This window comes from Cricetulus griseus, chromosome X, assembly GCF_003668045.3.
Source record: "Cricetulus griseus strain 17A/GY chromosome X, alternate assembly CriGri-PICRH-1.0, whole genome shotgun sequence".
NCBI lineage: Eukaryota > Metazoa > Chordata > Mammalia > Rodentia > Cricetidae > Cricetulus > Cricetulus griseus.
Window position 1 is genome coordinate 109,004,280 of NC_048604.1, and position 22,833 is coordinate 109,027,112.

At 41.4% G+C, this 22,833-nt stretch overlaps 1 non-coding gene across 5 annotated transcripts in view; it reads left to right on the plus strand.

Annotated features, from left to right (window-relative positions):
- Window positions 1-411: 411 nt before the first annotated feature.
- LOC103162746 overlaps window positions 412-22,833 on the plus strand; it is a 29,332-nt gene continuing 6,910 nt past the window's right edge. Inside the window, exons 1-9 of one of the 5 annotated variants that reach the window (XR_004771390.1) lie at window positions 412-873; window positions 1,228-1,405; window positions 2,280-2,348; window positions 6,841-8,093; window positions 8,671-8,771; window positions 9,409-9,551; window positions 10,065-10,981; window positions 20,012-20,087; window positions 20,662-20,890. This is a non-coding gene — a transcript (endogenous retrovirus group K member 6 Pol protein). Of the gene's footprint in view, window positions 1,406-2,279; window positions 2,349-5,854; window positions 8,094-8,670; window positions 8,772-9,408; window positions 9,552-10,064; window positions 10,982-20,011; window positions 20,088-20,661; window positions 20,891-22,833 lie in introns of those variants that run through there. The other 4 variants (XR_004771389.1, XR_004771392.1, XR_004771391.1 and 1 more) reach the window with 4 other exon arrangements.

Sequence of the window (22,833 nt, forward strand, 5' to 3'; positions counted from 1 at the left end):
ATATACTAGGGATAAATACTGATCCACTACCAGGGGCCCCGTAGATTGCCCAGTCCTCCTCACTGACACCCATGTTCAGGGAGTCTGGATCAGTTCTATGCTGGTTTCCCAGCTACCAGTCTGGAGTCCATGAGCTCCCCCTTGTTCAGGTCAGCTGTTTCTGTGGGTTTCTCTAGCCTGGTCTTGACCTCTTTGCTCATCACACCTCCCTCTCTGCAATTGGATTCCAGGAGTTCAGCTCAATGTTTAGCTGTGGGTGTCTGCCTCTGCTTCTGCTTCCATCAGCTACTGGTGAAGGCTCTAAAATGGCATATAAGGTAGTATTCAATTTCATTATGGGGAAGGGCATTTAAGGTAGCCTCTCCACTATTGCTTAGATTGTTAGTTGGTGTCATCCTTGTAGATCTCTGGATATTTCCCTAGTGCCAGATTTCTCTTTAAACCTGTAATGGCTCCCTCTATTATGGTATCTCTTTTCTTGCTCTGTTCTATTCTTCCCCTGAATCAATCTTCCTGCTCCCTTAATTTCATTCTTATGCATGCTTTCCCAATTTATGGTAGAGACTCTGTGTTCCTGACATCTGGGATGTGCAGATTGATTTCTGTGATTTTTTTATAATGCTGCATTGGGTGTGTGTGTGTGTGTGTGTGTGTGTGTGTGTGTGTGTGTGTGTGTGTGTGCATGGTAGCTGCCATTTTGGCTTTCTACACCAAATTTTAAACTGATGCTGGCCTGCATCTTGTACAGGAGGTGCCACTTTTATAATAAAGGCAGAGCTACCAGAAAGCGTCATAGGTTCCTGGGGCTCAAATATGTCCTAATGGAAATTATTAATAAACAAAAAGAAAAGAAGAATCTGTATTTTCTTTCAGGTAAGGCTTGCTTGATAATTCTATATAAATATGGGTTAAATTAGAATGTGGATATCAAAATGAGTCTTAAAAGGAAATATATGATTTCTAAAAATTATATTTCTCCCATTACTGTCTGGGTTCTCTGCTTTTCCTGTGTCACTTTCTCTGACCATTCATTATGTCAGGAAGAATCCCTTATGTGTACACAACAAAACCCTTCTAATGAACACATAAGAGTCTCAGTCCATGATTGTGGGTGGATGAAAATGGATCTGCCATCCATTTTGTGTTATACTTGACATTTTCTCCCTCATGGCTTTGAACGACTCAGCTTTGGTTTCCCTGGCAACCATCATTATCTTTTTGTCTCAGCCTCTTAGCAATGAACAACAAAGAGGAAGGTAGGCTATTACCTGTTCCTGGTTGCCAAGCACAAAGTCCCTGCCTGGGCTGAATCACTCAGTAGAGATGAGAAGCAGAGCCGTTACTAAGACAACAGAATCATGGATGCATCTCCTCTGTGAGGCCCTGTTTCTTCCTCTCATACCAAGTAAGAAAGGGAGAACCCTGGGATAAAAATACTGGCAGTGAACAAAGAAACCATGAAATGATGCTTTTCTCCATTACAATAATGGAGGGATTACTTTAGAATAACATTTAAATAGCAAAAAGTAATGTTAGAATGAAAAGTTCTTTATAAAACATGTGATAACTGATATATATTTGAATGATAACAAAATATAATATAAAATCAGATTATGTCAAAATAACAATAATATAAAAAGAGTGCTTTGACTTATCATAATCTTCAGTGGGACATCACAGAAAAAGTGATGTCTGAGCCCCATCCACTGAGATACTTATTAAGTACATAAGGGATGTGGCCATGGAATAAGCACCAGTGTAAAATTCTCTGTGTGGAAAGCCAAAATGGTAGCTACCATCTAGAAGAAAAACCAGCCTTTAAGAATGTTGTGGGAAGCCGGGCGGTGGTGGTGCATGCCTTTAATCCCAGCACTCGGGAGGCCGAAGCAGGTGGATCTCTGTGAGTTCGAGGGCAGCCTGGTCTACAGAGTGAGTTCTAGGACAGACTCCAAAGCTACATAGAGAAACGCTGTCTGAAAAAAAAAATGTTGTGGGGTATGCACCAGAGAAAACTGCTCAGACATGGGTTTAAGTCAACAGAAAGTGTTTTATCAGGTCTGTGACTACACTGAGTGTTCAGGACGCCACTGTGGCCCCAAACCTTTTTCAGGGTGAGCTTTTAAGCACAAAAACAGTATTCTGGGTTGACATACCTTAGTTAACATGAACAGTTAGCCAGAAGTGGAACTACAGAAGCCAAAATTCAAGGTTAGTACTTTTGGAGACTGTCCCAGAACAATACACTTTGATGAATTAAGCCTTTGTTTTCAATTTTGCAGGTGGTACTGTCTACATGTTCAGTTTTACAGCTTGAAGGGTACTTCCATCATGGAGTCAGTTGTGCTAAGGTTTGGAGGCCTTCTAAGGTCTGATTGCTTGTTACAAAGAAGAAGAAAAAATCTGACTTATTTTAGGTATCTAGTTAGGTAGCGCATAGTGGTGCACACCTTTAATACCAGCACTCATAATGCAGATAGGCAGGTGAGTATCTGTGAGTTCAAGGCCACGCTGGTCTGTGTGATGAGTTCCAGGTGAGCAAGGGATGCATAGTGAGATCCTGTCTCAAATAAATAAATACCAGATTAAGAACACTTAAGAAAAATTCCCAGTCTGACTTGCCCCCCCCAAAATTTATTGAACTTGATATCTTCTAAGTCCCTAAAACCCAAAGTCTAGAAAAATATAAATTCTTAACTTTAGAAATGAAATTTGACACTTTTCTTATATAGGATCCTTGTACTTAGGTAACTTCAAGATTTGTCACATATTGAATAGACAGTTGTGTTCAACCTAAAACATCAATTAGCCTGGAAATTAAAGCTGCAAATTGTATTACATGGTTAAGATGAATTACTATTTGTGCTACTGCTTATTAATTCACTTTTTTCTTTGTTTTGAGATTGAGATCTGGCTTTATAGCTAAAGTGGCCTATATTAGTCAGGGTTCTCTAGAGAAACAGAACAAATGTATTTATGTATATTCATTGTGTGGTATGTGTGATTTCTTATAGTGGCTTACAATTTTTGGTCTGATTACTCCAACAATGGCTTTCTCTTGGTGAAAAGTCTTAGAATGAATGTCTTAGCTGGTCTTTGTTGGAGGTAGCTATAAGTGAAGGCTGCTTGAACATGGGTTTAAGCCAATAGAAAATCTGTTAGCTAGCTTGCAACTACACTGAGTGTTTGGGAATCCCAGAGTAGCCCCAACCCTATCTCAGGGTAACTTTTAAGCACAAAAACTATGTCTTGGGTTGACATAGTTCATTTAACAAGAAGAATAGCCAGAAGCAGAACTACAGAAGCCAAAAAGTAAGGTTAGTACATTTAGAGACTTTCCCAGATCTATGGACTTTGATGAATTAGGTCTTTGTTTTCATTTTGACAGGTGGTTCTATCTATGTGCTGAGTTTTATGGCCCGAATAACCTTTTCATCATGGAGTCAGTTGTGCTAAGGTCTGGGGGCCTTCTAAGTCTGGGGTCCTGTTATATTCCCCATTGATCTTAGTGAATGAGTTAAGTCATGGGAGTTATCCTGCTCTAAAGAGTTTGAGTTGACCCTAAAGACCATTAATTTTATTAAACATATAATTGGCCAAATAGATTAAGATGCAAGGCCTACTAATCCAATCAGAATGACAATTAAAGGCCCAGCTAGTGCTGATATCAGAGTAGTTAGCAAGGGGACCAAGAGACGATAGACTGGTACCAATTGTATGGTTAATGTCTGTGGTGGTTTGAAAGATGGCCTCCAAAGGGAGTGGTACTATTAGGAGGTGTGGCCTTGTTGGAGTAGGTGTGGCCTTTCTGGAGGAAGTGTGTCATTGTGAGGGTTGGCTTTGAGGTCTCCTATGCTTAAGCTATGCCCAGTGTTACAGTTCACTTCCAGTTGCCTGCCAGTCAAGATGTAGAACTCTCATCTCCTTCTCCAGCATCACCTCTGCCACCCACTATGAATTAAATGGACTAAACCTCTGAACTGTGAGCTAACCTCAGTTGCATGTTTTCCTTTATAAGAGTTGCTGTGTTTATGGTGTCCCTTCAGAGCAATAGAAACTCCAATGAAGGCAATCTCTTTTTTGGTTTTCTCCAGCCGTGACAGATTTTTTCTAATTACTTCTGATTGATTGGCATAGAAACAACAGGTTTTCCCCTGAGCCATATAGTCCCCCTTAACTCATGAGAAATAAGTCTAAGGCTCTCCTCCAATTTTGTATGATCGTTCCTGCAAGGGACTCAACTGTTGTTTTAATATCTCTAGGTCAGGTCAACCTGTCTAGTTAGTTTGGAAAGCATCAGAAGAGGCACATTTAGTAAAACTATTGGTACACACCCATCATGTAGTCTCAGGGGCTCAGTAGTATTGCTGTTATCCAGATGAATTAACTCATAATACAGAGTAGCAGGCATCAGAATAAGGGAAGTACCTAGGTTAAAGGTTTGGGATATTAGATAAGTTTCATCTCCTTGTAAGTTCTCAAACATTAATCTGAGCTGTCCCCATTATAGTGAGTTGTCAGTCAATGGGCTGACAGTCTGGTTAGTTCTTATCCCTCTGTAGTACAGTCTAAACATAACCAGCAATTCTCCCTGATTTCTGGCTGTGAGTGATGAACTCTATCTCTAGGGTCCCTTCCTGTGGCATGGAGTCTGATTCCCCAGGTTTTCCCTGTTTCCCAATCTTTTTAAATGAATTTTTCTGATAGCCTCAGTTATATGATCCCAGGTTTTTCAGTGGAAAGCCCCTGGTTTCTAGAAACTAGGGGGCCCAACTGTAGGGCATACATAGAATTGTAAACTCTGTATTCCTGTTTCAAAAAGATATACCTTCACATTGTTCCTTTCTTCATACAACCAGATACTTGGGCCTCAGCAAATAAAGGTCAAGATATGGATTTCTGGTCTATAGTCACAGTACATAATACCTTCACTGTATCTGTCTTCCTCAGTTTCCAGTCCAGGCCTGAATACAGTGGGTAGGGTCCAAATGAGAAGCCAACACCCCAATAAACTCTGCAGAAACTGACTTCATACAAGACCTGACCTGCTGGGGGAGATAAAATATTTGCCATTTTTTATAGATATCTTTTTTAGGTGGGTAGAAGTGTTCCCCACCTGGACTGAAACTGCTCAAATAGCTTCAACTCTCCAGGAACTGGTCTCCTGATTTGACCTCCTCCTAGAAATGAGATCCAACAATGCCCCAGCTTTCATAGTCAAATCCTCTGAATTAATGGCCAAAGCTCTAGATGTATATACAGACTTGAGAGTTCTGGGCAGGTTAAAAAGAATAAGCAAGACATTAAAACAAAGTCTAACAAAACTCTATCATTAGAGTCCAGAGAAGGATGGATAGACTTCCATCCTTTGCTTTGCTTCAGCCTGCTGCACCCTATATACGGAGAGATTTACCCTCCGTGAGATTAGTTTGGAAGACCTCCCTCACTGCTTCCCAGGCTCAGAAACTGGCAACTGGCAGAACTCTCTAATCATTCCTTTCACAAGTCACTATGCATCCTCCAGTCCTACACACAGGCAATTCATTGGACTGCATTAGGGACCCAGCTGATCTGTGAGTCCACCACAAGTTTCCCCTTGTTCAAGTTCAGTGATACCATCGGTGTCAAGTGGGCACTTAAACTAGCCTGGAAAGGGCCCTACGAGGTGATTCTCTCCACTCCTATGGCAGTGAGGCATCACACTGGCATCACACAATGGATCCACTACACCCAGGTCAAGAAAGCAGAAGCCACAGTTGCTGCTGCCAAATGGACCATCTCTGGACTATGATCCTATTGACATGAAGGTTTCATTGGGTCCTGAGCTCTTCCACTCCCTGCCCCTCTACCTCTTCCTGAGTCTTATGTTTTGCACTTTGGGTATGAATACAGGGTCATGGTCTAACCCCCCACTGTCCTCAGATACAGGTAAGGTATTACCTAGTGTGACTACAGACTAGGGCTCTCTGTTTTGGATTTACTTGAGCACAAACCTGGCATCTGGCTGAGGTGTCCCACACTAGGTTGTCCAGTCTAGGTAAAACATACCTTGATTTGAGCAACTCAGAAACTTTCGTGGACCTTAGATGAATAGTCTGGTGAAAGTCAGTTATCAGAGTCCTGCCTGTTGATTTTGGGAGAATGATCTTTCCCTTTGGTATCCTTCATCATCCTGTGGGTTTGAGCTCTCCATTTCTTCTTTACCATGGAATCTCAGGCAGCACTGAGTCAAGGGTATGTTATCAGAAGTTTGTCATCAATACTTTGTTGAGCAGCCAGGTCAGTGGGCTGGCAGTGGATGACAGCAATTTGTAGGGGAAGCCAAATAGCCTCTAGGAAGGCCAATATTTTCTAGTATTGTGTTTCCCAGCAGTGAGAAACCCTTGTTTTCTATAGATCATATATGAACATGTGTGGTAGTAAAAACATAGTGACGATCCATGTATGTGGTATTGGGCTTTCCTTTTCCCCAGCTGAGAGCATGGGGCAGATCAGTCAGTTCTCTCTGGGCTGAGGTACCTGTCTTGGGCCCAAATCAATTCAGTTAAAGTAACTGCTGCAGCTCCCATGTACCTGTTCTCATCTTTCATCTGACAGTTAGGGATGAGTACCTGCAGTTTGTCATCAGGGAAGAGGGCAGCAGGATTGGTGGTGTGTGTGGGGGGGGGGGTTCTCAAACCAGACTCAAGGATGGGTCACAGAGTCATTAGACACCCAGCCAGCATTGGAACTCCTCAGAGAAGGACCTCAACCGTGTCATGGGATGCTGTGAGTATATGATCTTGACCCAGAGTTAAATTGTTTTTGTTTGCTTGCTTGCTTCTTTTTTTATTTTACTAGCAGTAGCTGTCACAGCTCCTAGACAAGTGGGGCATCCTGTGACTACAGGGTCCAATCATTTGAACAGGTATGTAAATGGTGTTTCCATGGACCCAAAGTTTGGGTTAAAACCCCTTTTGTAATGTCTTTTCTTGTGGACAGAGATGAAAAGGTTTTGAAACATCTGGAGTGCTAGGACTGGAGCCAAAGTCAGAGCTGTTTTTCAAGCCTCAAATGCCTTTGTTTAGTCTCAGAACAGATTAGCGGCTCAGTGCCCCCTCTGAGCTGGTGTATAGAGGCCTTGCTATTTCCACAAACTCTGGTATCCAGAGGCAGCAATAGCCAGCTGTACCTAGGAGCTCTTGAAGCTATCTCTCAGACTTTGGAGTTGGGATCTGAAGGATGGCAGCAATCCTACTCTGAGACAGGCTCCTTTTGCCTCCCCTCAGCTGGTAGCCAAGAGAGGTAGCCTTCCACAAAGTGGGGCTTCCTTAACTTACATTTTGTAGCCCAAGGTCTGTAATTCTTGCAGCAGTCTCTCAGTGGCCCTTTTATATTCTATTTTTCCAGGAAACATCTGACAGAAGGGCAAGAGGTCTGCATTTAATGTATTTAAAACCTGGGAAACCTGGTCCAAGCATGTTGCCCACTGTAACCTCCCACTGGGTCTGCCCATTTAAAAGCAAAGATGGGTTGACTCACCTCTGCCAGGCAATGTGGACTGCAATTTCCCCTTTTGTGTCCAGGGACACTGGGTATTGTTTAATCTAGACAGTAGTAGCTGAACTGGTGGTTGAACAATTATAGGAACTTGGTGTTTGGCCAGTCCTGGAGGGTTGGTTTATGCCCGTACCCCCAAGACTCTTTGTTATAAATTTGAGATATAGTCAAATGTACCTTTTGATTGGAGGCAGGACTTTCAGCTAGGAGATACCTGTAGCTAGTCTTTCTCTGTCCCACCCTCAAACTCCCTAATTACAACACCAAGACTTATTATTAATTGTGAAAGTTTGGCTGATAGATTAGGCTTGTTTCTGACTAGCTCTTATAACTTGAATTAACTTTCTACCTCATGGCTTTATTACCTCATCCCCATAGTGCCCATCCTGCTTGCTGTACGTCTTCCTGGTGTCCTCATCCTTCTTCCCAGCCTCTTCTCTGCCGCAGAAATCCTGCCTAATTATTGGCTGTTCAGCTTTTTATTAAAACAATCCAAGTGACACATCTTGACAGTGTTCAAAAAGATTATTCTACAACAGATATTCTTCTGACAGAGGGTAAGACACCAAAATTTTTCTGGGTATCTGTAAGGCTAACTGTGTTGCATCATCAGAGAAGGTGACAGTGTCTTCAATTTATGCAAAGGTCTTGTCCTAATCAGGTCTAAGTTGCTAAAAACCTTTTGAGCTACCTCAGGCAACTGAGATCTACTTATTACTTTGAATTTTTAAACTTTTGTAACCTTTTAAATATCTGGGGCCCAACTGGGTTACAAAGGAAATCTTTTTAGCAGCTGTCTTTAATCCTTCTAAAAGGAACCTAGTAAAAATTGTCTCCTTGGTTTGTATTGGACAATAGGGAAAATCAATAGGACAAAGCAGCCATGCTGCATTGTCTGGCAGTGATCCTCCTGCCCAGCCTGGGGGTGTTTTGAGAAAGGTGGGTTTTGAGTTGTTCAATTATGCAGATTACTGGTTGAAATGGAGATATAAAACATAAAAGAGGAAGGAGTGGAACTTCCTTTTTTTCCTTTGGGCTCAGCCCAGGGAACTGTTCCCCTTCCTTTGGGCTTTTTAGGAGGCAATTTACACCTTGGGAATCTTGGAGATCTGTTTCTCCTCCCTGTTTGCTTAGATATCAGGGTATCCTCAGGATGACAGGCCTGCCTCTTCATCACTTCCACCTGGGGACCAGGACCAACCCTGACCATGAGCAAGAGTCAAGTGATGAAACAAGTAAGTACTCAGCAAGCGGAGCAAACAGAACTTTTTAAGGGGAGGTTCTCTAGGCAATCTGGCAGGGCCAAAAGATTTGGGTCCCCAACAGGAGGGAACACAGGTCTTATGCTGTGGGGTGGGGGAGTGTCTCACACTAGAGATAAACACACACTCACACACCAAGAGAGACAAACACACACATACACACACACACACACACACACACACACAGAGAGAGAGAGACAGAGACAGAGACAGAGAGAAAGACAGAGAGAGAAGCAGGTGTGGCCACCATACCTTCATACACCCAAACAGACAGAAGGATCCAGTGATGTGTTGCAGAATATTCCTTTAAACTGTGTGAAGCTATGTCACTATTATTGGTTTAATAAAGAGCTGAATGGCTAATGGCTAGACTAGAAGAGGTTAGACAGGTCTTCTTAGGACAGAGGGGTCTCAGGGAAGGAAAAAGGAGGATTGCCAGCTGGTTACAGAGAGAGCAAAACATGTAGGAGGAGAGGTAAAAGCCATTAGTCACTTGGCAATGGCTTTGATGAATAGAAATGGGTTCATTTAAGTTATGAGTTAGTGGGACAAACCTAAGCTATAGGCTAAACATTCATAATTAATAAATCTCCATGTCATTATTTGTGAGCTGATGGTCCTGACAAGAAAGTTCATCTACAGTGACGTCTCACGTGGATCCCAGACACTGGATCAGCAGCTGTGTCGGACCTTTCCTATGTGTCCCAACAAAAAGTACCTTAACCAGGCTCACCTCCAGAAGTGACAGACCAGGTGACTTTCTAATTTATTTTGGGATGGAGGTGTCAGATTCTTCCAAGGCATCACACAGCAATTGGTCAAAGGGAATCTTGGGGATGTGGAACTCAGGTTGCCCATCCCCTAGGAGTCCCTAGACCACCACATTCTTCCCTGCTCCAAGGGGCTCTGAGACCTCCCCAGTGTCTCAAGGTTTGGTCTCTGGAGATCTCAATGGAACCTCCAGAAATGGTGTGGGGTTATGCACCAGAGAAGACTGCTCAGACATGGGTTTAAGCTAACAGAAAGTCTTTGTTAGCTGGCCAGTAACTACACTGGGTGTTCGGGATCCCAATGTACATCTGAGCCTTTCACAGTGGGAGCTTTTAAACACAAAAACCCATGTCCTGATTTGACATACTTCAGTTAACAAGAACAGTTAGGCAGAAGCAAAACTACGGAAGGTGAAAAAGCACGGTTAGTACATTTAGAGACTGTCCCAGAGCTAGGTCATTTGATGGATTAGGTCTTTGTTTTTATTTTTGGCAGGTGGTGCTGTCTGTATGCTGAGTTTTGCAGCCTGGATGACACTTCCATCATGGAGTCAGTTTTGCTACGGTTTGGTTGGGAGCCTACTGAGGTCTGGGGCCCCGGTACAGTCTTCAATATGTGTGAGAATCCCAAAGAAATAGGATCTAATACCAATGCAGAAATGAACTTGCCAATGAGAGTAAGAGCAAGCAGGCAAAGAGCTAAGCTTACTTCTTTTATGTCCTTTATATAGGCTACCACTCAAAGGTGTAGCCCAGGTTTAAGATGGGTCTTCCCACCTCAAAAGGATCCAATCAAGAAAAATTCTTTACAGGTGTACCCAGAAGGTTAGGTTTTATTTTATTCCAAATATTGTCAAGTTAACAACCAAGAATAGCCATCACAATTCCACCCCTTGTCACCTTCACATACAATCATATCTCCTTATGTTATGCTTAATTTCTAAATGAAAATAGTAAGGACGTCATAATTATTGGATGCTGATTCACAGCATAAATACTGCCTTCTGGAGAACACTGCTCCAACCCTCCAGGCTGCTGTCACCTAATTGGCACTATAACTGTCTCTTCAAAAGGACATTGCATCTTACTATCAGGCCAACTGCTTCAGGACTACATAGTGAAGGCAGGGCTGCATAGTGAGATCCTATCTCAAATAAGTAAAAACATAAATATATATCATATTAGACACAGTTGGAAAGCATTGTCAGTTTGATAGAGTTTTCTCCCCAATTATATTGAAATTAATGTCTGCTAAGTCCATAAAATGCAATGTTTGGAAAATAAAAATTCTTTACTTTAGAAAAGAAAGTGACATTTTCCTTTCTTGTGTAGGCTCCTAGTACCTGGGTAGCTGTCAAGGTTTGACACTCTGTGGATACACAGTTACATTCAACCAAAATCATCAATTAGCCTGTAAGTTAAAGATAGATTACATGGTAAAGATGAATTAGTATTTATGCTAATTCTTGCTAATTCTCTTCTATTTTGTTTTGTTTTGAGATAGAGGTCTGGTTTTATAGCCAAAGTGACCTGAGTTTTTTTTTTTTTTTTTAAACAGATAACCTTGCTGAATTGCAGGATCATACTGGTTTTTTTTTTTTGAGATTTTATTTATTTATTATGTATACTGTCTCGTGCTTACATGCTAGCAGAGGGTACCAGATATCATTCAAGGTGGTTGTGAGCCACCATGTGGTTGCTGGAAATTGAACTCAGGACCTCTGGAAGTACAGTCAGTGCTCTTAACCGCTGAGCCATTTCTCCAGCCTCAGTGGCCTGAGATTTTTTTCCATTCATTTATTTAACTCATAAATAAGGTCATGCACAATTATGATAGAGAATACAGTATGTTCACAATGGCATGGCTAAATTAAACCAATTAACATATTATATCACACATATTCATCATTTTTGTTTTGAGAACACTTAAAGTATACTATCTCACAACTTTTAAATTATAGCATATTGTTATCAACCATATTTATCATGCTCTCAGTAGACCTCAAGACTTCAGAGAGTCCATGCCTCTTGACCAGCTGCAGTTTTATATCCTTAAATCAATCGTGTCCCCATTGTTAAAAGACCCACATTGAAGCCTAATAGCCACAATTCTGCTCTCTGTTCCCATAAGTTCATCATTTCTAGGTTACACATAAAATTGAAATTGTGTGACATTTGTCTTGCAGTGTATCACTTATTTTTTTTTTGGCAAGCATATAACTTTACTAGTTACTAAAGATGAAATCAAATTTGCATGCACAGGTGAGCACTCACTGAAACACCTTGGATTCATCACATTGAGTTTCAATTAGCATATATATATATGTATATATGTATTTACATATATATATGTAAAAAGAGCAATAATGACAATATGTTATGCATCAATAGCAGCAACAGCTTTTCCAGGTTCTGCAATTGTAGAGACATCCAGCACACTCCATTTTTTAAAAAAAAACAAACATAAACAAAAAAACAAACAACAACAACATTAACAAAAAAGTAAAAAAACAAAATCCCAGAAAACAGCACAGTTCTGTTACTCTTGTGGTACTTGGCACCATTTATTTAAATTAGCTTCTCAGTCATCATCTGGCAGGAAACCATTCAGAGCAACATCATTAAAAACAGCTCTGATAAAGCACGGTCACTATTATGTATCATAAAGCAGATCCACATATGAGTGAGTACATATCATCTTTGTCTTTTTGTGATTGGGTTACCTTGCTCAGAATGGTTTCTTCAAGTTCCATCCATTTTCCTGCAAATTTCAAGATTCCATTGTTTTTTTTCTGCTGAGTAGTACTCCATTGTGTAAATGTACCACAATTTCTCTATCCATTCTTCAGTTGAGGGGCATCTAGGCTGCTTCCAGTTTCTGGCTATTACAAATAATGCTGCTATGAACATGGTTGAACATATGTCCTTGTTATATGAATATGCTTCTTTTGGGTATATGACTAGGAGTAGAATTGCTGGATCTTGTGGAAGACTCATTCCCATTTTCTTGAGGAGTCGCTGTACATATTTCCACAGTGGCTGTACAAGTTGGCATTCCCACCATCAGTGGAGGAGTGTTCCTCTTTCTCTGCATCCTCTCCAGCATAAACTGTCATTGGTGTTTTTGATTTTAGCCATTCTGACAGGAGTAAGATGGTATCTCAAAGTTGTTTTGATTTGCATTTCCCCGATGGGTAAGGATGTTGAACACGTTCTCATGTGTCTTTCAGCCATTTTAGATTCCTCTATTGAGAACTGTCTATTTAGTTCTGTACCCCATTTTTTAATTGGGTTGTTTGGTATTTGGGGGACTAGCTTCTTGAGTTCTTTGTATATTATGGAGATTAGCCCTCTGTCAGATACGGGGTTGGTGAATATCTTTTCCAAGTCTGTGGGCTGCTGTTTTGTCTTGCTGACTGTCTCCTTTGCCTTACAGAAGCTTCTCAAGTTTTAGGAGGTCCCATTTATCAATTGTTGACCTCAGTGTCTGTGCTACTGGTATTATGTTCAGGAAGCAGTCTCCTGTACCGATTAATTCAAGGGTATTTCCCACTTTGTCTTCTAATAGGCTCAATTTAGCTGGATTTATGTTGAGATCTTTGATCCATTTTGACTTAAGTTTTGTGTAAGGCGATATGCTTGGGTCTAACTTCAGTCTTCTACATGTCTGCAATCAGTTATGCCAGCACCATTTGTTGAAGATGTTCTCTTTGTTCCATCGTATAAATTTGGATTGTTTGTCAAAAATCAGGTGTTCATAGGTGTGTGGGGTAATATCAGGGTTTTCAATTCTATTCCATTGGTATACCAGTCTATTTTTGTGCCAATACCAAGGTGTTTTCAGTGGCCTGAGTTTTTTTTCTTTTTAATTTATTTATTAGTTCTAGTTAGGGAACAAGCTTGTTTCACATGTAAGTCCCTTCTCCCTCTCCCTCCCCTCACCCCCATTCCTCCTCCTCCACCCCCAACCTACCCCCCACCCCATCCACCCACCACTCCCCAGGCAGGGTAGGGCCCTCAATGGGGGCTCTGCAAAGTCCACCAAATCTTCCTGTGCTGGTTCTGGGCCCTTCCCCATGTGTCCAGGGCCAGGGTGTAACCCTTCACGTGGAATGGGCTCTCAAAGTCCCTTCTTGCACCAGGGAAAATACTATCTACCACCAGAGGCTCCATGGAGTGCAGAGGCCTCCTTATTGACATCCATGTTCAGGGGTCTGGATCAGTCTTATACTGGCCTCCCCGACAGCATCTGGGGTCGATGTACTCTCCCTTGTTCAAGCCAACTGTTCCTGTGGGTTTCTCCAACCTGGTACAGACCCCTTCGCTCTTCATTCCTCCCTCTCTTCAACTAAATTCCCGATTTCAGCTCAGTGTATATCTGTGGATGTCTGTCTCTGCTTCCATCAGCCACTGGATGAGGGCTCTAGGATGGCATAAAGAGAAGTCATCAATCTCATTTTAGGGGAAGGGCTTTTAGGTTATCCTCTCCACCATTGCCTGGATTGTCAGATCGTGTCATCCTTGTAGGTCTCTGGAGATCTCCCTGGTTCCAGATCTCTTCTCGGACCTATAGTGGCTCCCTCTGATATGGGATCTCTCATCCTGCTCTCTCTCCTCTATTCTTCCCCCAACTCAATATTTCTGCCCCTCCATTTCCTCTCGTCTCCTCCTCTTCTCATGCTCTTATTGTAGCAGCTCCCTCCCCCCTACCATCATGCTCCCAATTAGTTCAGGAGTTCATGCCACTTCCATTCCTGGGGACCATTTATCCCTTAGAGTCCTTCATGTTTCCTAGTTTCTTTGGTGAAGAGGATTACAGGCTGGTAATACTTTGCTCTCTCTAAAATTTCATATATGAGTGAGTACATACCATGTTTGTCTTTTTGTGACTGGGTTACCTCACTCAGGATGGATTCTTCTAGTTCCATCCATTTGCCTGCAAATTTCAAGATTCCATTGCTTTTTTCTGCTGAGTAGTACTCCATTGTATAAATGTACCACATTTTCTCAATCCATTCTTCAGTTGAGGGGCATCTAGGTTGCTTCCAGGTTCTGGCTATTACAAACAATGCTGCTATGAACATGGTTGAACATATGTCCTTGTTGTATGAACATGCAGTATTTGGGTATATACCCAAGAGAGGAATGGCTGGATCTTGAGGTAGACTGATTCCCATTTTTCTGAGCAACCGCCATACTGATTTCCAGAGTGGTCTTACAAGTTCACACTCCCACCAGCAATGGAGGAATGTTCCTTTTCTCCACATAGATTGTCATTGGTATTTTTGATTTTAGCCATTCTGACAGGTGTGAGGTGGAATCTCAGAGTTGTTTTGAGTTGCATTTCTCTGATGGCCAAGGATTTTGAGCACTTTCTTAAGTGTCTTTCAGCCATTTCAGATTCCTCTATTGAGAATTCTCTATTTAGTTCTGCACCCCACTTTTTAATTTCATTGTTTGGTGTTTTGGTGGCTAGCTTCTTGGAAATCAGTCCTCTGTCAGATGTGGGATCAGTGAAGATCTTTTCCCATTCTGTGGGTTGTCCTTTTGTCCTACTGACTGTTTCCTTTGCCTTTCAGAAGCTTCTCAGTTTCAGTAGGTCCTATTTATTAATTGCAGACCTCAATGTCTGTGCTACTGGCATAATGTTCAGGAATCGTTCTCCTGTGCCAATTTGTTAAAGGATAATTAATTCCCACTTTCTCTTCTCGAAGATTCAGTGTGGCTGGATTTATGTTGAGATCTTTGATCCATTTGCACTTAAGTTTTGTGCATGGTGACAGGTATGGATCTATCTGCAATTTTCTGCATGTCTGAATCCAATTGTAGCAGCACCATTTGTTGAAGATGCTATCTTTTTTCCATTGTATAGATTTAGCACCTTTGTCAAAAAGTATTCGTAGGTATGTGGGTCAGTATCAGGGTCTTCAATTTGATTCTATTGGTCCATCTGTCTATTTTTTTGCCAGTACCAAGCTTTGTTTTCAGAACTATGGCTCTGTAGTAGAGCTTGAAGACGGGGATGGTGAATGCCTCCAGAAGACCCTTTATTGTAAAGAGTTGTTTTGGCTATCCTGGGTTTTTTGTTTTTCCATATAAAGTTGAGTATTGTTCTTTAAATGTCTGTGAAAAACTGTGTTGGGATTTTGACAGGGATTGCATTGAATCTGTAGATGGCTTTTGGCAAGATTGCCATTTTTACTATGTTAATTCTACCTATCCACGAGCATGGGAGATCTTTCCATGTTGTAGTATCTTCTTTAATTTCTTTCTTTAAAGTCTCAACGTTCTTATTGTACAGGTCTTTCACTTTTTTGGTTAGTGTTATCCCAAGATATTTTATGTTGCTTGTAGATATTGTGAAAGGTGATGTTTCTCTGATTTCTTTCTCATTGGATTTATCATTTGTATATAGTAGGGCTACTGACTTTTTTGAGTTAATTTTGTATCCTGCTTCCTTGCTGACGGTGTTTATCAGTTGTAGGAGTTCCCTGGTAGAGTTTTTCGGGTCATTAATGTAGACTATCATGTCGTGTGCAAATAGTGAAAGTTTGACTTCATCCTTTTCTATTTGTATCCTTTTGATCCCCTTTTCTTGTCTTATTGCTATAGCCAGAACTTCAAGTACAATATTGAAGAGATATGGAGAGAGTGGACAGTCTTGTCTTGTTCCTGACTTTAGAGGAAACGCTTTGAGTTTCTCTCCATTTAGTTTGATGTTGGCTATTGGTTTGGTGTATATTGCGTTTATCATCTTTAGATATGTTCCTGTTATTCCTGTTCTCTCCAAGATCTTTATCATGAAGGGATGTTAGATTTTGTCAAAGGCCTTTTCAGCATCTATTGGGATGATCATATGGTTTTTCTTTTTCAGTTTGATTATATGGTGGATTACATTGATGGATTTTCGTATGTTGAATCATCCTTGCATCCCTGGGATGAAGCATACTTGATCATGTTTGATGATTTTTCTGATATGTTCTTGGATTCGGTTCGCCAATATTTTATTGAGTATTTTAGCATCGATGTTCATGAGGGATATCCGTCTGTAGTTCTCTTTCTTAGTCATATCTTTGTGTGGCTTGGGTAGCAAAGTGATTGTAGCCTCGTAGAAAGAGGTTGGCAATATCCCATCTGCTTCTATTGTGCGGAACAGTTTGAGGAGTACTGAAACTAGCTCTTGTTTGAATTTCTGGTAGAATTCTGCAGTGAAGCCATTTGGCCCTGGGCTTTTGTTGGTTGGGAGGCTTTTGATGACTGCTTCTATCTCATTAGGGGTTATAGGTTGATTTAAACTGTTTATCTGATCTTGATTTAATTTTGTTAAGTGACATTTATCCAGAAAGCTGTGCATTTCCTTTAGATTTTCCAATTTTGTGGAGTACAGATTTTCAAAGTATGTCCTGAAGATTCTCTGGATTTCCTCAGTGTCCGTTGTTATATCCCCCTTTTCATTTCTGATTTTGTTAATTAGCATGGTCTTGCTCTGCCTTTTGGTTAGTTTGGCTAGAGGTTTGTCTATCTTATTGATCTTCTCAAAGAACCAACTCTTTGTTTCATTGATTCTTTGTACTGTTTTCCTAGTTTCTACTTTGTTGATTTCAGCTCTCAGGTTGATTATTTCCTGGCGTCTACTCCTCCTTGGTGTGTTTGCTTCTTTTTGCTCTAAAGCTTTCAGTTGTTCTGTCAATTTTCTAATGTGACTTTCCTCCAGTTTCTTCATGTGGGCACTTAGTGCTATGAACTTCCCTCTTAGCACTGCTTTCAGAGTGTCCCATAAGTTTGAGTATATTGTGTCTAAATTCTCGTTAAATTCTAGGAAGTCTTTAATTTCTTTCTTTATTTCTTCCTCAACCCAGGAATGGTGCAATTGGGTGTCATTCATTTTCCATGCAAATGTATGTTTTCTGCAATTCGTATTGCTGTTGAATTCTAGCTTTAAAGCATGGTGGTCTGATAAGATACAGGGGGTTATTTCAGTTCTTTGGTAACTGTGGAGGTTTGCTTTGCTGCCAACTATGTGGTCAATTTTTTGAGAATGTTCCATGTGGCGCTGAGAAGAAGGTATATTCTTTGTGTTTGGAAGGAATGTTCTATAGATATCTGTCAAACCCAGTTGTGTCATAACTTCCTTCAGATCCTTTGTTTCTTTGTTAAGTTTCTGTCTGGTGGTCCTTTCTAGTAGTGTAAGGTGGGTTTTGAAGTCTCCTACTATAAGTGTGTGTGGTTTTCTGTGTGGTTTGAGCTTTAGTAATGTTTCTTTTTCAAATGTGGGTGCTTTCATATTTGGGGCATAGATGTTCAGGACTGAGACTTCATCTTGATGGACTTTTCCTGTGATGAGTATGAAATGCCCTTATTCATCTCTTTTGATTGCTTTTAGTTTAAAGTCTAATTTGTTAGATATTAGGATTGCTACCCCAGCTTGTTTCTTGAGCCCATTTGATTGGAAAATTTTTCCCATCCTTTTACTCTGAAGTATCGCCTGTCTTTGAAATTGAGGTGTGTTTCTTGTGAACAGCAGAAGGATGGATTCTGTCTTCGTATCCATTCTTTTAACCTATATCTTTTTATGGGTAAGTTAAGACCATTGACATTTAGGGATATTAATATCCATTGTTCATTGGTTCTTCGTTTTGGATTTATTGTTGGTGGTGTTATTGCCTGTGGATTTTGCCCTCCTGCTTCTTCTTGTGTTTGGCAAAATTAGATTTTCTATTTTGTGCCAGTGTTTTTGTGAGTGTAGTTATGTTTGTTGGGTTGGAGTTTTCCTTCCAGAACCTTCTGTAGTGCTGGATTTGTGGATATGTATTGTTTAAATCTGTTTTTGTCATGGAATATCTTGTTTTCTCCATCTATAATGATTGAAAGTTTTGCTGGGTACAGTAGTCTGGGTTGGCATCCATGCTCTCTTAGTGCTTGTAGGGTATCTATCCAAAACCTTCTGGCTTTCAGAGTTTCCATTGAGAAGTCGGGTGTGATTCTGATTGGTTTGCCTTTATATGTTACTTGGCCTTTTTCCTTTGATGCTCTTAATATTTTCTATTTATTCTGTAGATTTGGTGTTTTGATTATTATGTGTCGGGGGAACTTCTTTTTGCGGTCCAGTCTGTTTGGTGTCCTGTAAGCTTCTTGTACTTTCATAGGCATATCCTTCTGTAGGTTGGGGAAGTTTTCTTCTATGATTTTGTTGAATATGTTTTCTGTACCTTTGAGCAGTGTTTCTTCACCTTCTTCTACACCTATTATTCTTAGGTTTGGTCTGTTTGTGGTGTAGATGGGGTAATTTAAGAAAAGCCAACTAGTGGGCTAGAGAGATGGCTCAGAGGTTAATCGTACGGACTGCTCTTCCAGAGGTCCAGTGTTCAATTCCCAGCAACCACATAGTGGCTCACAACCATCCGTTATGTGATCTGGTGCAATCTTCTGGTGTGCAGATATACATGGAAGCAGAATGTTGTATACATAATTAATAAATAAAATATTTTTTAAAAAGAAAGAAAAGTCAACTAGAAACAAGTGAAGCTAAGGCCACATACTCATAAGAAAGAATAAGCTCCCATGTATTTAGTTGGGGAGGTGGGTGGCAGGCCCCCCAAATATCCAAAGATCCAATACCCAAAGGAGTAAAAACAAAGCAAAACAGAACAAAAACCAAAAAAAAACTGTATTTTGGTGTACCACCATGAGGATTAAATATCCCTAGGGCCTGAGAAGCTGAAAAGGGGGGAAATATATGTCGCCTTTAAGAAATTCTTAATTTGTAAAGAAGAGATTGTAAACAAGTGTTTTCATGATAAGTGGAAATTTTAAAAAACAAAGTAAAAACTCCTGCTACTGTATGAAGCACTAGCATTCCATAGCTGGGGGCTTGAATGTAGTTCCTGGTCAAATGCACCTCTGACCAGGCCTTGAGATTTAGCCTTGGCTCTCACAAACATAGAAGCAGGCAATGCCTGTCAATGAAGAACCCAGCCATAGCTTAGCAGTTTAAAGTTTGTTCACATGGTGAAAAAAGGCTAAATAATATGCAGTAAAAGAGGTCCAGATGGGACAAAAAACTCTAAACTGGTTCCAGTGTGTTTTGCAATGTGCATAGGCTTAAGAATGAAATAAAAGAGTTTGGACAGTCATAGAAAGAAATAGTTTAAAAAATCATAAAGTCTTTAAAGAGAGAGTAAAAGCAATATAAAAGAAAAAGCTATATAACAGTGGAAATACACAGGGAGTCTGGATCCTATATAATAGTGTTGATTTTGAATTTTTTGATTGCTGTTAAGCAAACAAAAGCTGATAAAAGATATGGGATTTAAAGGACTGCTGAAATAAACCAGGCTAGATATTCTAAGAATGACTTAACTTTAAAATGGCAATCAAAAAATTTATTTGTCAAGTGAAACTTAAATATGCTTTGGAGAAAAGGTTTTGCTTTTGTTTCCACAGGATACAAGAGACTGTGGTTTCATTCCTGGTTAATATGATCAGCTTTGATCAAGGGAGACCTCCTGAATCGTGACAGGTAATATCTATGTAAGGTTACTGTTGGCCAGGCCGTGGTGGCACACGCCTTAAATCCCAGCACTCGGGAGACAGAGGCAGATGGATCTCTGTGAGTTCGAGGCCAGTCTGGTCCCCAGAGTGAGTTCCAGGACAGCTTCCAAAGCTACAGAGAAATCCTGTCTCAAAAACAGACCACCACCAAAATGTGGGAGCCAAACCTCAGGGCTGGGCATGAGATCCTAGGCCATTCTTGGCCAGCCACATAGTTGTACATTAACCTTTGCATAGGAGCTCCTTAACCTCAGATCAAGAAAAAGACCCAGTCCTCCACCCACAGGCTCAGTCACCTAGGCAACCCTTCCTGGACCTCTTACTCATAAACTCTTTACCCTACCAAACATCCTCTTTGTGGCTTCCTAATATCCTGCCTACACTAACACCTGTCTTACAAACAACCCATTCTATCCCTCCCCATATCCTGACTATATAAGCTAGCCTGAGAAAAACGTAAAGTTTGCCACTTGATCAGAATCCTGTCTTGTGGTCGTTCTTTCTGCATCTCTTGTCCCCATCCCCTGACTCTCTTGCCCCAGGTTGACGTCCTGCAGGTCAGGACAACTGGAGCCCAACGTGCGGCTGGATAGAGTTGGGGATCTGGGAACTTCAGTGCTTATTAGAGCGACGGGCCCATCCATGCAGTGAGGCGTCCATACAGTGAGGCGTCCACGACAAGGTCGATTGTGAGCTTCAGTTGGAGGAAGACCCAGCAGTCTTCCCAGTGCTTGGGACTTTTGGTTCATGAGCACCACCAACGTGGAAAAGGTGAGTAATGGGACAAGCATTTAGCAAGGAAGATTTATTTCTGGGGTCAAAAAATCCGTCAAGACTCAGGGAACTTGGGTTAAGAAAAAACAATTAAGAAAATTCTTCCTTTTCATTGGGGATCTCTGTAGCTGGTTTCCCCAAGAAGGGACCATAAGTGAGAAAATTGGGCTTGAGTCGGAAACTGCCTCCAAGATTATTATTAGACTTTTGGGCCTGAAAAAAATCCCTGTGCATGTGTTTAGTTATTGGAATCTCATCAATGATATCCTCAAAGTACATAACCATTGGCCTTATCTTCAAGAGTTGGTTAAGGAGGGTGAAAAGATCCTTAAGCACCTGTCTTGAGCTAACTCTGAGGCAGAAAATAAACCCTCTACTCCCCAGCCACCTCATGATACCTCCCCTCCCTCGCTGGAACTTGGACCTTCTCCCCACTTGTCTGAGTCACAGACTCCCAAAGGTATCCCGGCTTCATGCCCTGAAATCCAAATCCAGATGACTCCGGAGGAGACTTCTGCCCCCCACAGACACATGTGTTCTTTCCCCTCCTTTCTTTCAATGAAGGCCCGCCCACTGGACCCCCTGACGCCACCACCCTAGAAGAAGAGGTTGCTTGCTACCATAATCCTGACTGGCTGCCTCTAACTGCTAATGTACCCCCACCAAGTCACAAAAACCCATCCCATAAATGCCCACCTCCCTTCGCTCCCCCACTCTACGATCCCACACTTAGTGACCTAATATTTCAGGGTAATATTGCCACCCAATGCTCCCAAACCATATATAATCTAGACCATTTAAAGGCTCTCATTTCAAGCAGACAGCAACAAATCCAACTCCTTACTAAACTAAGAGACTTAGACGCTCAACTTTGCAACCTAACTTCCCTCTCCTTGGATTCCCACAAACCCATTAATAAAACAAAACAAAACAAAAGACAAAGCCCTCAAAATCACTCTTAGTGCTTCCACTTTCACTTCATAGGGGTAATCAAATCCCTCGTCCATCAACAGATGCCTCCTCCGGGGAGGAGTCAGGAGATGATACCCCTGACACTCCTGCCCCCTCAGGAGGAGAAACCCCTCCTATACAACCCCCTGATAACCTCCCTGTGCAATATACCCCTTTAGACTTAAAATTTCTTGAAAAACTTAAATCAGCAGTCTCCAATTATGGTCCCACAGCCCCTTTCACTCTCGCCCTTCTTGAAAATATTACAGAGGCACTGCTCACTCCTAATAGATGATATCAACTAGCCAGAGCCACATTAAAAGGAGGTGACTTTGTTTTATGGAAATCTGAGTTCGCTGAGCTGGCTAAAGACAAGGCTAGAAAAAATGCTACTGGCGCTGAGTCCCGTACTTGGACAGCTATCAATATCCTTGGCAACCCCCCTTTTGACACCCTTGAGGCACAAATCACCTTCTTCACAGGCCTCCTCGAGCAAATCAGACAGGGAGGTTTAGAAGTCTGGCGCAAACTCCCCCCGAAGGGCATCACCACAAGATCCCTTACAAAGATCATCCAAGATCCTGACGAGCCCTATAGCTCTTTCATCAGCTGTCTCACGGAGAACGTTGAACGCCTCTTTGGTACACCTGAGCCAGATAATCCTTTATTAAACAACTCTTGGTCGAAAACGCCAATCCAGCTTGTCAAGATATTCTGATATTCTTTTTTTTTTTTTTTTTTTTTTCCGAGATAGGGTTTCTCTGTGTAGCTTTGGAGCCTATCCTGGAACTAGCTCTTTTAGACCAGACTGGTGTTGAACTCACAGAGATCTGCCTGCCTCTGCCTCCCAAGTGCTGGGATTAAAGGCGTGCGCCACCAACGCCTGGCTTGTCAAGATATTCTTAAACAACACCATAAGGAATCCCTTTCCACATATATGCACCTTTGCGCAGGAGCAGGCAACAGTCATTCGATAGGCTTGACAATTG